The sequence below is a fragment of the Diabrotica virgifera genome, chromosome 7 (genome assembly GCF_917563875.1).
Source record: "Diabrotica virgifera virgifera chromosome 7, PGI_DIABVI_V3a".
In the NCBI taxonomy this organism is placed as follows: domain Eukaryota; kingdom Metazoa; phylum Arthropoda; class Insecta; order Coleoptera; family Chrysomelidae; genus Diabrotica; species Diabrotica virgifera.
Window position 1 is genome coordinate 142,558,175 of NC_065449.1, and position 13,279 is coordinate 142,571,453.

The 13,279-nt window shown below is 36.6% G+C and overlaps 1 protein-coding gene across 2 annotated transcripts in view; it reads left to right on the forward strand.

Moving 5' to 3' along the window:
- LOC114331285 (E3 ubiquitin-protein ligase HECW2) overlaps nt 1–13,279 on the forward strand; it is a 955,949-nt gene that overhangs the window by 425,980 nt on the left and 516,690 nt on the right. The gene's annotated exons all lie outside the window — the stretch shown is intronic.

The following is a 13,279-nucleotide window of genomic DNA, read 5'->3' on the forward strand; positions in this document are numbered from 1 at the left end:
AAAAATAACAAAAATTTAAATCTCTTTTGATTGAAACAATATTATATGTATAGACCAGGGCGGATCTGTAAAAAAACGTCTATTTGTGGATGTGCGAGGTGGCATTCGGATTTTTGTAGATAAAGTTAGGTGACAACTTCAATAATAATAATTGACTTATGCTCGTTCTCAAATATGCCCGGAACATTAATAAAAAAAATTAAAATATTAAAAAATTTCGAAAAACATTAATTTTTTTCTACATTCTTTGCTTATAACTTTAAAACGATTCATTTTGGAGCAAGGTCGTAGGGAATTAAAATAAAGATAATTGAATTTTTTATGATATACGACTAGTTAAAAATGTCTTAAATTATTACCCTTTCTGCAAAATAGTAATAAATACAAAATAAGGGGGCAAAATAAGCCTCTTTTTATTTAGTGTTTTTCAACAACTTTGGATGCACTTAGAACCTTCGTAATTCGCATAGAAAATCCTTATAACATATTTAAATCTTCCACCAAATTTCATTAAAATCGACCTGATAGATTTTGCATAATAATTTTGCAATCTAAATTTTTTTAAAAAAGTTCAAATTTTTTAAAAACTTTCTGAACAGAAAGTAGATCATTTAGAAGTTTGCTAATTTTTTCACATATAAAGAGGCTCCCTACCTATCTAATACACTTTACAGAATTAAAAAGTTATAAACAATTTTTTGGCTTTTAAACAAATACAGTGAGGACGTTCGAGTTGGAATAAATTCATTTTCTCGAGAATGGTCGTTTCTGGAGATAAATCCCGAAATAGGTCGATTTTTATTTTTAAATTCTAATTTTTTGGTATACATATCATACCAGTAACGTCATCCATCTGGGCGTGATGACGCAATCGATGATTTTTTTAAATGAGAATAGGGGCCGTATGATTCCGTCGGTATAACAGGTTGCCTTGCAACCAGATGCAGAACAGTACCATAAATGTTTTCCACTTTTTAGCACTTCCTTTAATTGAAATTTAAAATTATTTACCACCAATAACTTACACCCACGTGCACTCATTACGAAATCTGTTATCTGTTACAAGAATTTCAGTCATTTTCACAAAATTTATTTGGATTTTCTCTAGTAACTCTTCCAAGAGACAATACATAAATGATGAATACCTCTTACACCAACTTCAAAGAGAGTAATTTTTACAAGTACATACCTGGAATACCGGTATTAAATTATCAACATTACTTAAAAATGAAAGTTACTAATTCACCGGTAGTTAGTGGGTTATCGAAGAATTACCTGCGCGCCAGAGTTACGAGTTGGCCTGTAATTAGGATGGGGGATTAAAATAGTTACGAATTCACCGAGACCCATTTCTAGTAGTGCTTCAATACCTTGTTGTCCCATGATTTTTATTATTGCCACTGTTAGTTTATCAATTCCCGGAGCTTTTCCATATTTTAGCTGTTTTATGGCTTCTTGTAGTTCTTCTAATGTTATTGGTTCTTCTACATTTTCTTCAGGTATTTCTTCTGGTTCAGTGTTGGTTTCTGTATGATTCTCACGGTTCAATAGTTCTTCAAAGAGTTCTTTCCATCTATTTATTATTTGATTTGGTTCTGCTAATAAATTTCCATTTTTACTCTGTCCATTTATTCTGTCCACCAGGCTGTCTTGGGGTAATTGCGGGGTGGATCGAGTAGCTCTGCGGTTACCACAGCTGGTCCCAAGCCCGGATAAAATGTGGAGGGTGATTGGTAAGGTTAGCAACCTACCAGTCGGAAAAACGAATACTGCTCAAAGAAACAATGTGAAGCCTCGGAACCGGATTGATAATATAAAGACGACCACGGCAAGAAATAAGGACACGAGAAAAACCTCCAAAACCCATATGAGAATAACCACTTGGAACATAAGATCGCTCAACACTAGAGATAAAGAAATACACCAAGAGCTAAAAGAGAAAAAAATGGATATATATGCGCTCTACAGAAGACCAAAAAGAAAGGAACAGGCCAGTCAAAATTAGGCGAATATATACTAATCTACAGTGGAGTAGCAAAAGAAAACAGGGCCAAAGAGGGTGTAGCCTTACTAATACACCAAAGATACCAAAATAACATCAAAGAGTGTCGATATGTATCAGAAAGGATTGTCACAGCAAAAATTAGAATGGAGAAAGAAGACCTGAACATCATCAGAGTGTACGACCCAGAAAATAGTAAGCCCCAAACAACAAGGGAAATATTCTATGATCAATTGCAACAAGTAGTAGATCAAGTTTTTGGAAAGTTTTTAACGCTCGAATAGGCAACCAAGTAATACCTGGAATTAAACAAAAACATAATGAATGAGAATGTCAAAAACGAAAATGGAGAACTGATGATAAACTTCTGCACGAATAACGAACTTCGAATAAACAACACCTTTTTTGACCACAAAGACCAACACAAATATACATTCAATAATACCCGTGGACAAAGATCTGTGATAGATTATGTTGTAACTAACAGAGAGATACATCCATCAAAAATAATTGACGTAAGATGCCTCAACTCAGCAGATGTAGGTAGTGCCCACAGCCTAGTATTATGTAAAATTAGAATCACCATGAAATGCTTCACACCTAAGAGAGTGGCACCAACACAAACAAAAATCAAAGTCGAAGGACTAAGTACGGAATTCACGGAGTACTTATATAGAAAAAGAATATCAGAGAAGATTGCTGATAATGAAATACTAGAAAACGATAACATCGAGGAAAGCTAGGAAAAACTCAAAAGTAACATAATTAACGCAGCAACAGAATCACTTGGAGAGAGAAAAGTAACGAATACCAATATATCAAAAAAGAAAACCCCATGGTTTCGAGAGGAAGTGAAGATAAAATGTGAAGAAAAGAAGAAAGCCTTTTTACAATACAGAACACAACAAACACAACAGGCATACAACCACTATAAAAGAATTAGAAACGAAACAAACACTTTAGTCAGACAAATAAAAAGAGAACACTGGGAGAGTTTCTCAAAACAGATGGAACACGACTTCTACGGAACACAAAAGGAAATATGGAGCATGATCAAAGGACAAAGAAAAGAGATGCACGAACTAATAAAAACGAAACACATTCAGAAGGAAACTTGGGCAGACTATTTTCGATTTCTGTTTGCTAAATATAACGATAACGAACCACCAACACCTGAAGTGACAACAAACGAAGAAATAAATATTGAAGAAGCAGAGGTAACGGAAGCATTAAGGAAATTAAAAAATAGAAAATCACCAGGAGAGGACAGAATATCGAATGAACTCCTAAAGTATGGAGGACAAGACCTGACCAAACAATTATTAAAACTAATCCAAAAAATAATAGAACAAAACAGAATACCACAAGAATGGAGATCAAGCATCCTAATACAACTCTCTTCAAAAAGGGAGAAAAATCGGACCCGGAGAATTACAGAGGAATTAATTTATTAAACACAACAATAAAATTAACGACCAAAGTGATAACAAACAAACTGAATAAAATTATAACGTTGGCAGAAGAACAACAAGGTTTTAGGTCGGGAAGATCATGCACCGACGCTATATTTATAATGAGGCAGATTCAAGAAAAATCGTTAGAATACAACAAACCGGCATACTTATGTTTCGTGGACCTTAAGAAGGCATTTGACAGGGTCAAATTAAAGGACGTTATCCATTTATTGTACGCAAGAGAGGTACCTCTGGGAATAATTAAAACGATCGAAAATATCTACCAGAACAACACAATAAAAGTAAAAGTAGATGACCCAATTGAAGCTGGCAATGGGATAAGACAGGGAGATTCCCTGAGTCCTCTGTTGTTCAACCTGATCATGGACGAAATAATAAAAAAAGTAAGAACAAAAAAAGGATACCAAATGGGAGAAAAACAACTTAAAATAATCTGCTATGCAGACGACGCAATACTAATCTCGCAAAGTGAAGATGATTTACAACGTATGCTGCACGAATTTAATATAACCGCTAGAAAATTTAACATGTTAATTTCCCCAAAAAAGACTAAATGCATGCTTATAACAGCATATCTAATAAGGTGTAAATTACAGCTGGAGGGTCAAATAATAGAACAAGTCATGGAGTTTAAATATCTAGGCATCACACTATGCAGCTACGGAAAGCTCGAAACAGAAGTGGAAGATCAGGTGAATAAAGCAAACAGAGCCGCAGGTTGCCTGAATGAAACAATATGGAGAAATAAAAACATCGGAAAAGAAGTGAAAGGCAGAATTTACAAAACAGCAATCAGACCAATACGCGGCAGAAACACGACCTGATACAGAAAGGACAAAAAGAATGTTAGAAACAGCAGAGATGAAAACATTGTGAAAAATCGATGGTAAGACGCTGTGGGATAGAGCTAGAAGTGCAGATATACGAAGGAGATGCAAGGTGGACAACGTTAATAACTGGGTGAAAAGCAGAAGAGTAGAATGGAACGACCACGTAAGCCGAATGACAGCAAATAGAGTAGTAAGGACGGCGAGAGACGGTTCCCCAATAGGAAGACGATCAGTGCGAAGACCACGAAAAAGATGGAATGACAACTTACTGGAGGCGCATTGAAAAACAGACAGAGTAATGTCTATATAAAAAGAAGAAGAAGAAGAAGAAGAAGAAGAAGAAGAAGAAGAAGAAGAAGAAGAAGAAGAAGAAGAAGAAGAAGAAGAAGAAGAAGAAGAAGAAGAGACCAGGCTGTCTGTTTTTTCGTGGGGTTTGTTTAACTTATTCCGTTTACTTCTTTAGCTGAGTCTAGTAATTATTACTATTATAGGTGTTACCAATTTCATGCTCGATTTATTAATAATTAAAAATTTATTAATGTAAATTTTATGATTCCGAAAATATGTTGGTTGGTCAAATTTAACCAGGTACCTACTGTATAATACTCAATGCAATACTTAACATAAATGTAAAAAATGATGGCTACATGTAAACAACTTAAATTCAGTGGAATTCGTCTCCTTCCAAAATTCTTGGTTAACGAAAACAAACCTGATAAGTGAATATTTAAATATTATTACAAAATTTAGTTTTATTCGCGTATTTTTCATCCGTTAACAAGACAAAAACAATTGGTAAACACTAAAAATGTTATTTTTAGAATAACTTAATTTGTTTAGGATGTTTAACGTCATCGGTTTTATAGCTTCCATTTCAAATTCATGTTTTGTGTTTGCTTTAATGAAATTCTATTAGTTTTTATTGTGCAACTTACTTTGAAGAGAATGATGGATGGTGGTATTTGTATTTTCTTTGGAAATAATACACTGATTGTGTCAAAATATTACACAGTTTTTGAGTTAGAAAACGAAGGCTAAAACGGTTCCAAAAAAAAGATATTTAACACGGTAAACACAATTATTACTTATATTACATTATAAGAATTCGGAATATAATCTTTACTCCACAATTTATTATAAAACTATATGTATTAGTGTGACCAACTAGTCCGAAAAATCCGGGACATCGCCCGAATTACGAAATCAGGCGTCCCGGACAAGGCATCCGGGCCATCCGAATTTTCAACGTTTTGGTAAAATTCTACTTTGAAATTTTGAATACGTTATTCTTTTAAGAATTTACATCGAATTGAATTGGTGGGACGAAAAGAAGTTAATAATTTCTAGAGTGTAATACTACTAAGGCCGATGCCACATTATGCGTTTTGACCGGATGCGTTTCCGCCGCATCCGGTGAAAACGCATAGTGTGACAGATTGATCCGGTTGCGTTGGAAACGGATGCATTTTGAGTCATCGGTACGCGCTTACAAACTGCACCAGACTAAACGCATAGTGTGACAGGTCGGTCCGGTTGCGTTGGAAACGGATGCGTTTTCACTGCATCCGGTCAAAACGCATAATGTGGCATCGGTCTAATACCACATCCAAAACGTTCACATTTTATATAAATACATATGTAGTGGTTTCTACAGAACTCAAACTGTGGACTTTTGTTCGTTTGTTTATTTTAATTATCGTATTCTGAAAAGACGATTCAGAAACAATAACAATTCATGTATACTGTATACCGTCGGAAAAATGAAAGAATACCCATGAACGATCACATCAATCACTTATTTTGTATTTGCTATCTTTTTCTATAACAAACGTTTGTTATTTATAGAAAAAGACAGCAAATACAAAATAAGTGATTGATGTGATCGTTCATGGGTATTCTTTCATTTTTCCGACTGTATATACCGGGGGTGGCCAAACTGTGGCTCGCGAGCCACATGTGGCTCTTTGAAGGATTATTTGTGGCTCTCAATAAATAATGTCCTGAATTACTTTCAATTTTTGTGTTGCAAAATGTCTTAAATTACTAACAACAAATTTAAATAACTAAGTGTAATATTAGGACTTTGACAAGGAGACCCCTTCACCGTTGCTATTCAATTTGGCCTTAGAATATGTAATAACTAAACCGGGTCACAAATGAGGAGTAGAAAAATGGGGAAGAACCGAGAGGTACTAATCACCATCAAATCTCGAAAGTTGGAATACTTTGGACATATTTTGCGAAATGAATCCAGATATGGCCTCCTAGAAGCCATCCTGCAAGGAAAAATATTTGGAAAGCGAGGTCCAGGAAGAAGAACATCCTGGTTAAAAATCCTTAGAAGCTGGTTCAACACAACATCTGTGCAGCTTTTTCGCGATGCTGCAGATAAAATAAAGATTGCCATGATGATCGCCAACATTCGTCACTGACAGGGGGATTTGCGAATCGAGGATCAAATTGCTGGAATTTGATGATGATCTAGATGCAGTCTCCCATTCTACAATAGACGTGAGAGAGGTGTTTTCACAACTCGAGGAAGAAAGAGGTAGTCAGGGCCTTCGAATAAATGAAGAGAAGACGAAATACAACTGAATTGGTGACTCTGTATGGTACTGAAAACATCGTCAGACACATAAAAGCTTAGATAAGATGGACAGATCATGTAGTAAGATCAGAGGAAGACAGAGTGTTAAATACAGTGTTTTTTTATTTCGGTAGATCAGTAGGCCGTCCCAGAAAAAGATGGAAAGATGATGAAGAATCGAAGTACCCTGAATTAGTAAAGGCGGCTTATAGCATTATTTGAAACAACGATGTGAACCATTTTATTTCACTTTAAAATTCCACTTTCCATTTCCTTTGAAATCCAAACAGTGAGAGAAACATTTGATACCTTTTTGCACTTTTTAAATAATTGTTTAGTTGCGGCTCCCGAAAAATTTCAAATTTTGAAAAATGGCTCGGACTATCAAAGAACTTAGCCACCCCTGGTATATACATTAATACAATGATGATATTAGTTCTATAGCATTAAAAAAAATGGCCCGATTTTCATTGAAATGTCCCGGATTTCAGGTATTTTTTTCAGTCGTGTCCCGAATTCGACTGAATTGGAGTTGGTCACACTATAAGTATAATAGTCTAAATCAATGGTTGTCAACCTTTTTGAGTCATGTACTACAAAATTCTTTTTATTATTTTTGGTACCACCTAAATAAAATTCCTCTCTATAGCCCGTTCGCTGGCTCTCTTAAATATTGCAAAACCTATAAATTTTAAAGAACCGCTTAGATTGACATGAAATTTGGCATAGACATAGGTAGCATGTCAAAGAAGAAAAGTGATATTGTGCCGATGTGTGCTTTTGCCATGGGGGTGAAACAATACATACAAAATAAGTCCGGAAATAGATAAACTGACTAATTCGAAGCAACTTTTGTTCTATGGTTGGTTTTTTTACGAAGTTCATACTTTTCGAGTTATTTTTGAGTAAATATGTTCATTTTTCAACAAAAAAAACACGTTTTTAGACAGTTTTTTTGCAACTAACTCAAAAAGTAAGTATGTTATCGAAAAAAATTATTAGCAAAAATATTGCTTTTAAATAAGTGAAAAAATGGTGTATGTAGGAGATCCCTGGCCCCAGTAAAAGAAGAGTTATAACTAATGAAAAGTACATTCAAACTCGCCAAATTCCAAATCGAATAATTCAACGTGAAATAACTACAAAATTAAGCACTTTTTGGGGAAAACTCATTACAACTTTTTTAAAGTATTTAAAAAAGCTTTATTTTTGTTTGTTAAAAAAGTTTCTAGCATTAAAAGTAAGCAAGTTACGCTCACAATAAAGTTGGTCCCTTGTTTTTTGCTAAAAAAATCGTGAAAATCACCCCCCAATTAGCACCTCAAATGAAATTAATCGTTACCACTTCACACGTTGTTTTACTCGTGTATGTATTTTTTATATGATCTGTAAGTTTCACTGGTTCAAAGTGCTTATTTTTGAAGGGGCTGTAGTTGAAACGGCTTGAACTAGTCACTAATCACGAGTGTATGCAAATTTTGAATATCCATATCTCAACCAATATTTGTCTTACAGAAAAACAAAAAATATTCAGAAAAGCAAAACCTACATTTTTTTACTTTTTGTGATTTTTGGTATCACTAATAAATTTTAAGTCATTTTGAAAAAATAGCATTTTTTCAAAATTAAAAATTAAAAAAATTTACTTTAAAACTAATTTTTTCAAAATTAAACCCTTTGAACCGATGAACCTTACAGATCATATAAATACATAATACATAAGTAAAGTAACTTGTGAAACGGTAACGATTAATTTGATTTAAGATGCTAATTAGTTCTATGGCGATCTTTCCGTTGAGTATTAACTGCAGTATCCTATATCTGCTACCTCATTATATGCCCCAAGTATTCAAGTTTTCTCATTTTTATAATCTTCATTAGGTCACCTTCGCCTTGACCTACTCTGTTTAAGACTTCTCAATTTGAAATGCGTTGAGTCCAAGATATTCTGAGCATTCTACGATATGACCACATCTCGAAGGCTTCTAATTTGTTCATCATGTTAACCTTGATGATCCAGGTTTCACATACATAAATATATTAATACAGGATACACATAACATTTTAGGAACTTGATTCTTAGTTGTAAATTCATCTGAGAATTGCTCAGAATAGATCTAAGTTTCATAACTGCCCCTCTTGCAATTTCTATACGAGTTTTAATTTCTTCATCCGGATTTAGTGTCTCGTTTATCCAACATCCTAAGTATTTAAAATGGTTAACTTTTGTTATCGGTTCATTACTGACAATTAGTTGCATAGGGCCGACGTCTTCTTTACTACCCACAAGTAACTTATTCTTTATTGTATTTATACTAAGTCCGTTATTAGAGCATTCTCTAGTACAACTTGTAATGTAAAATACTATTTTTTTTTTATTATTTTATGCGGTGGTGATTATGGCTGTTTTTGTGTTTTTGCGTTTTGCGTACCACAGCAATTAATGATATGCACCACCACTGGTACATGTACTACAGGTTGAGAACCGATGGTCTAAATTAAATAAAACCCCATAGTTAGTTACTAGAGCAGAAAAGGATTTATAAATCTAATTAAAGAAGTAAATTGGTAATCTATCATGAAAACTGACATGTATTGTAGTTAATCGCCCCCGATGGGGTGCTGATCCTAACATTAATTTAATGTTCTATCGTACATTTGACAGATGTATTCTCGATTCTACACAAAAATAATTTACTTGTTAAAATCTTGAAAAACAACTAAAATTAATGAAAATCATATTTTTGCTATTTCTATTTAGGTAACGGAACACTTTGGTATTTTTGGTAACATTAAAACATATTATGTTTTTGCAAAGGAGGTGATTTTAAAATGATCAGAAATTAGTTGGCTAGACACAAGTGATTTAACTGTTCCATGTACCTAAGCCAAACTTAAAACAAAACTAGGAATTAATAGTATAATTTTTGCAATCGAAGCAACATTTTATCATCACGAAGTCTGTAGTGTCCGCTGTTGAACGTAAGCCTCGCTCAGTCGTTTTCCGTGCTACCGATCTTGTGCCGCGTGAACCCAGTTAATTGTACGAGAGAGATAGAGGAAGAATGAGAAAAGCATTGCAATTAGGTTTTATGTAAACATTAGTATAAACAAGTGTACCTAAACATTTAGAATAGAAAGTAAATTATGAAAAATTGTTCTTTGTAAAAGTATATTTATTTTAAAACCCTTAAAAGGGCCAAAAATATCACAACAAAACGTTTTAGCTGTGTAAAAAGAGCATCATCAGTGTTACAAGAACATGCTAAGCCACAAAAAATACAAAAGTTAAAACCTTTTAAAAATACACTAAATGTCTTACATAAATGGATACAACTTTCAGAGTTGCCTTTCACCTCTCTCAATGTAATGACCTAATTACTACCTTTTTTTTGGGAGGTGGGAATCTTCTTAAGACCGTCTGGGAAGGTGTCCCAGGTGTGCCGGATTCGGTCCATCCTATCTGTATCACGGGCCGCCTACCGACTAAACCCACCCCCTCTTTTCTCCAACCGACGGGTCTGGGACCGCTCTTAGCGAGCATATCTGACCCGTCGACCTTACTCATATCTCCTCTCCGGCACTCCTAGCGTGCATTCCATGAATCAGTTGGAACCCGGGCCGACCCCCCGCCCACGCCCCGCACCAGGCCAGTCAGCGAAGCGACCGTCTGGCGCAACCCGTGCGCAGGTAGGGCGACAAGGAGGCCTCCAATCCCGGATGAAAATAGCCAGAAGATGTCAGTTGGCAGTTACAAGCAACTCCAGTCGTTCATACTTTCATCTATGCACTCTTTCTCGTCCGCTCCTTCATACTTTCTCTCATTCAACTCCAAGCATTCATACTTTCATCTATGTACGCTTACTCATCCACCCATTCAATTCGGAAATTAAAATGGGACAGTCTGTGTAGGTCGGATGTAAAAGGTCCTTCCACACTGACTGTCTCAGAAAACGATACAAGACATAACACAAAGGGGGAAACGAGAGTGAAAAAGAGAAGAAAAGAGCAGAGATACAATGAGAGAAGAGAAAAGAAAGAGAAAAGACATAACGAAAAAGGAAAGAAAAAAGCAAGGACAGTGAAGAAAGAAAAGATAGAACACATAGACAGGAAAAACCGAAAATAAAAAATTGTTCGAAAGAAATCTTAACTTATGTAAATAAAATTAAAGAGGTAAATAAATAAAATACGATAAAATAAATAACTAAAAATATGAAAAAGTAAAATAAGTAAATAAAAAAATAAAAATAAAAAATAAAAATGGGCAGTCAGCGTGGTTTGGATGTAAAGGGTCCCCCCGCTGACTGCCCGATCACAACACAAACACATTTTAGGAAAATAAATATAAAGCGGTCATCCCGCTTGCAGCCGCCTCTCTTTTTCTTCTTTGTGCTTTATTGTCTTTGTGACGAAGGCAATGATCAGCTCAAAGTCTCGTTTGCTGTCGATAGCTCTATCGATCAGCTCATGAGGCTCGCCTAGTGGAGATCCCAGGCCCAGCTGCAGTTCGGTACGCCCCGCGCGATAGGCAGGGCATACGAACACGACATGCCGCGCGTCATCCACCACACCACACTCGGGACATAGATCGTCCCTAGTTTTCCCAATACGGTGGGTATATTGTCGAAACGATCCATGCCCCGTCAGAAACTGTGTAAAGTAGTAGTTGACGCGCCGATGCCGACATCCGTACCACCTCACTACATCCGGGATCAGGGATCTCGTCCAGGCGGCCCTTCCGACTTCGGCGGCCCTTCCGACTTCGGCTGCCCATTCCCTCTGCCACGTCTCCAAACTTCTAGCTCTCTCCAGTGGCCCTGAACCTATCGCCCCGTTGCCCCTTCGGTACATTTGGACTCTCTCCCTGGCCAGGATGTGCACCGGCAGAGAACCAGCCACTACATGTAAGGCAATGGTTGATACAGTCCTGTACGCGCTGCACACTCTGATCAGGGGTTTCCTTTGAGCCCTCAGAAGCATGTCTTTATACTTTTTCATCCGGAGGACCTCATGCCACACTGGGGCCCCGTATAATATTATGGATAATATTGATTGTAACATCATTAGCCTCTTCTGGGATCCGGGCCCCCCTATATTTGGCATTAGTTTATTCAGCGTTGAGGTCCTCTCCTCCGCCTTTCGACATGCTTCTATCACATGTTGTCCAAATGTCAATCTCTCGTCCAAAGTTATGCCTAAATACCTTACTGTCCGTTGGGGTCTTATTTCGGAGCCTTGATATCTGAAAACTGTATCATCTCTTTTTCTTGGTCCCCTCAAGATTATTATCTCTGTCTTGTCTACTGCTAACTTTAAATCGTTTTTCTCTATCCACGCCGCGGTCTTCTCTATCGCTTTATTTACTTTTTCCGTTATACCCCGACTCATATCATCTTCCACCAGTAAGGCTAGATCGTCCGCGTATGCTATCGCTCTAACTCCTGTTCTATTGTGAATTTCTAGTACCCCGTTATATAATATATTCCAAAGTAAGGGTCCCAGGACTGACCCCTGGGGTACTCCCGCGGTCATTTGTTTCTTTTTCTTCTTCGATATGCATACGGATCTTTCAGATAGATAGTCCTTAATTATGTTGGACAAATATTCCGGAGCCCCACATTCGCCTATTCGGTTCACTATGAGGCCCCAGTTTGCTGAATTAAAAGCGTTTTTTATGTCCAACAGAACAAGGACCACTCATCTTTTCTTGCTTGTCTTAGCCGCATTCAGGTAGCGGCATCGACTGTCGATCTACCTTTTCTAAACCCATATTGTTGACTAGATAAAACTCTCTCATCTTCCAACATGCCTTCCAGCCTCCTCTTGACAAGTCCTTCATAGAATTTACCAAGGCAGTCCAGGAGGCATATTGGCCGATAAGAAGTTGGTGAATCAGGGGGTTTCCCAGGCTTTAGGAGTAGAACCAAGTTCGCTTCCTTTAAGTCCCTGGGAAACTCTTGTTTCTGCAGTAGCTCATTACATATTTTTTTGATCAAACCTGGTTTCTCCGTTGCTATAATCTTTATTGCCTCTGGTGGCAGCCCGTCAGGGCCGGGAGCTTTCCCTGTCTTCATTTCCTGACCAGCGGTTTTTATTTCCTCTTCCGTGAACTCCTCGACCATGGTAGGAAATACCTTAATAAAATTCTGTGGTTTCTTAGTGGGGAAGAGGAGCTCAGCTGATTTCATCCGCTGGTCTTCGTCGAGTCTATATGGGGCCATTATCTTCAAGGTTTTCATTGTAATCCTGTATGCGTCGCCCCATATATCCTCGTCCAGTGCTTTTATCAGGGTCTGCCACTTTTCCTTTTTCTCTCGTTTTATTTTATTATTTAATGTTTTCTTTGAGTCTTTATATATTTCTTTGAGCTTGAGGTTGCCCT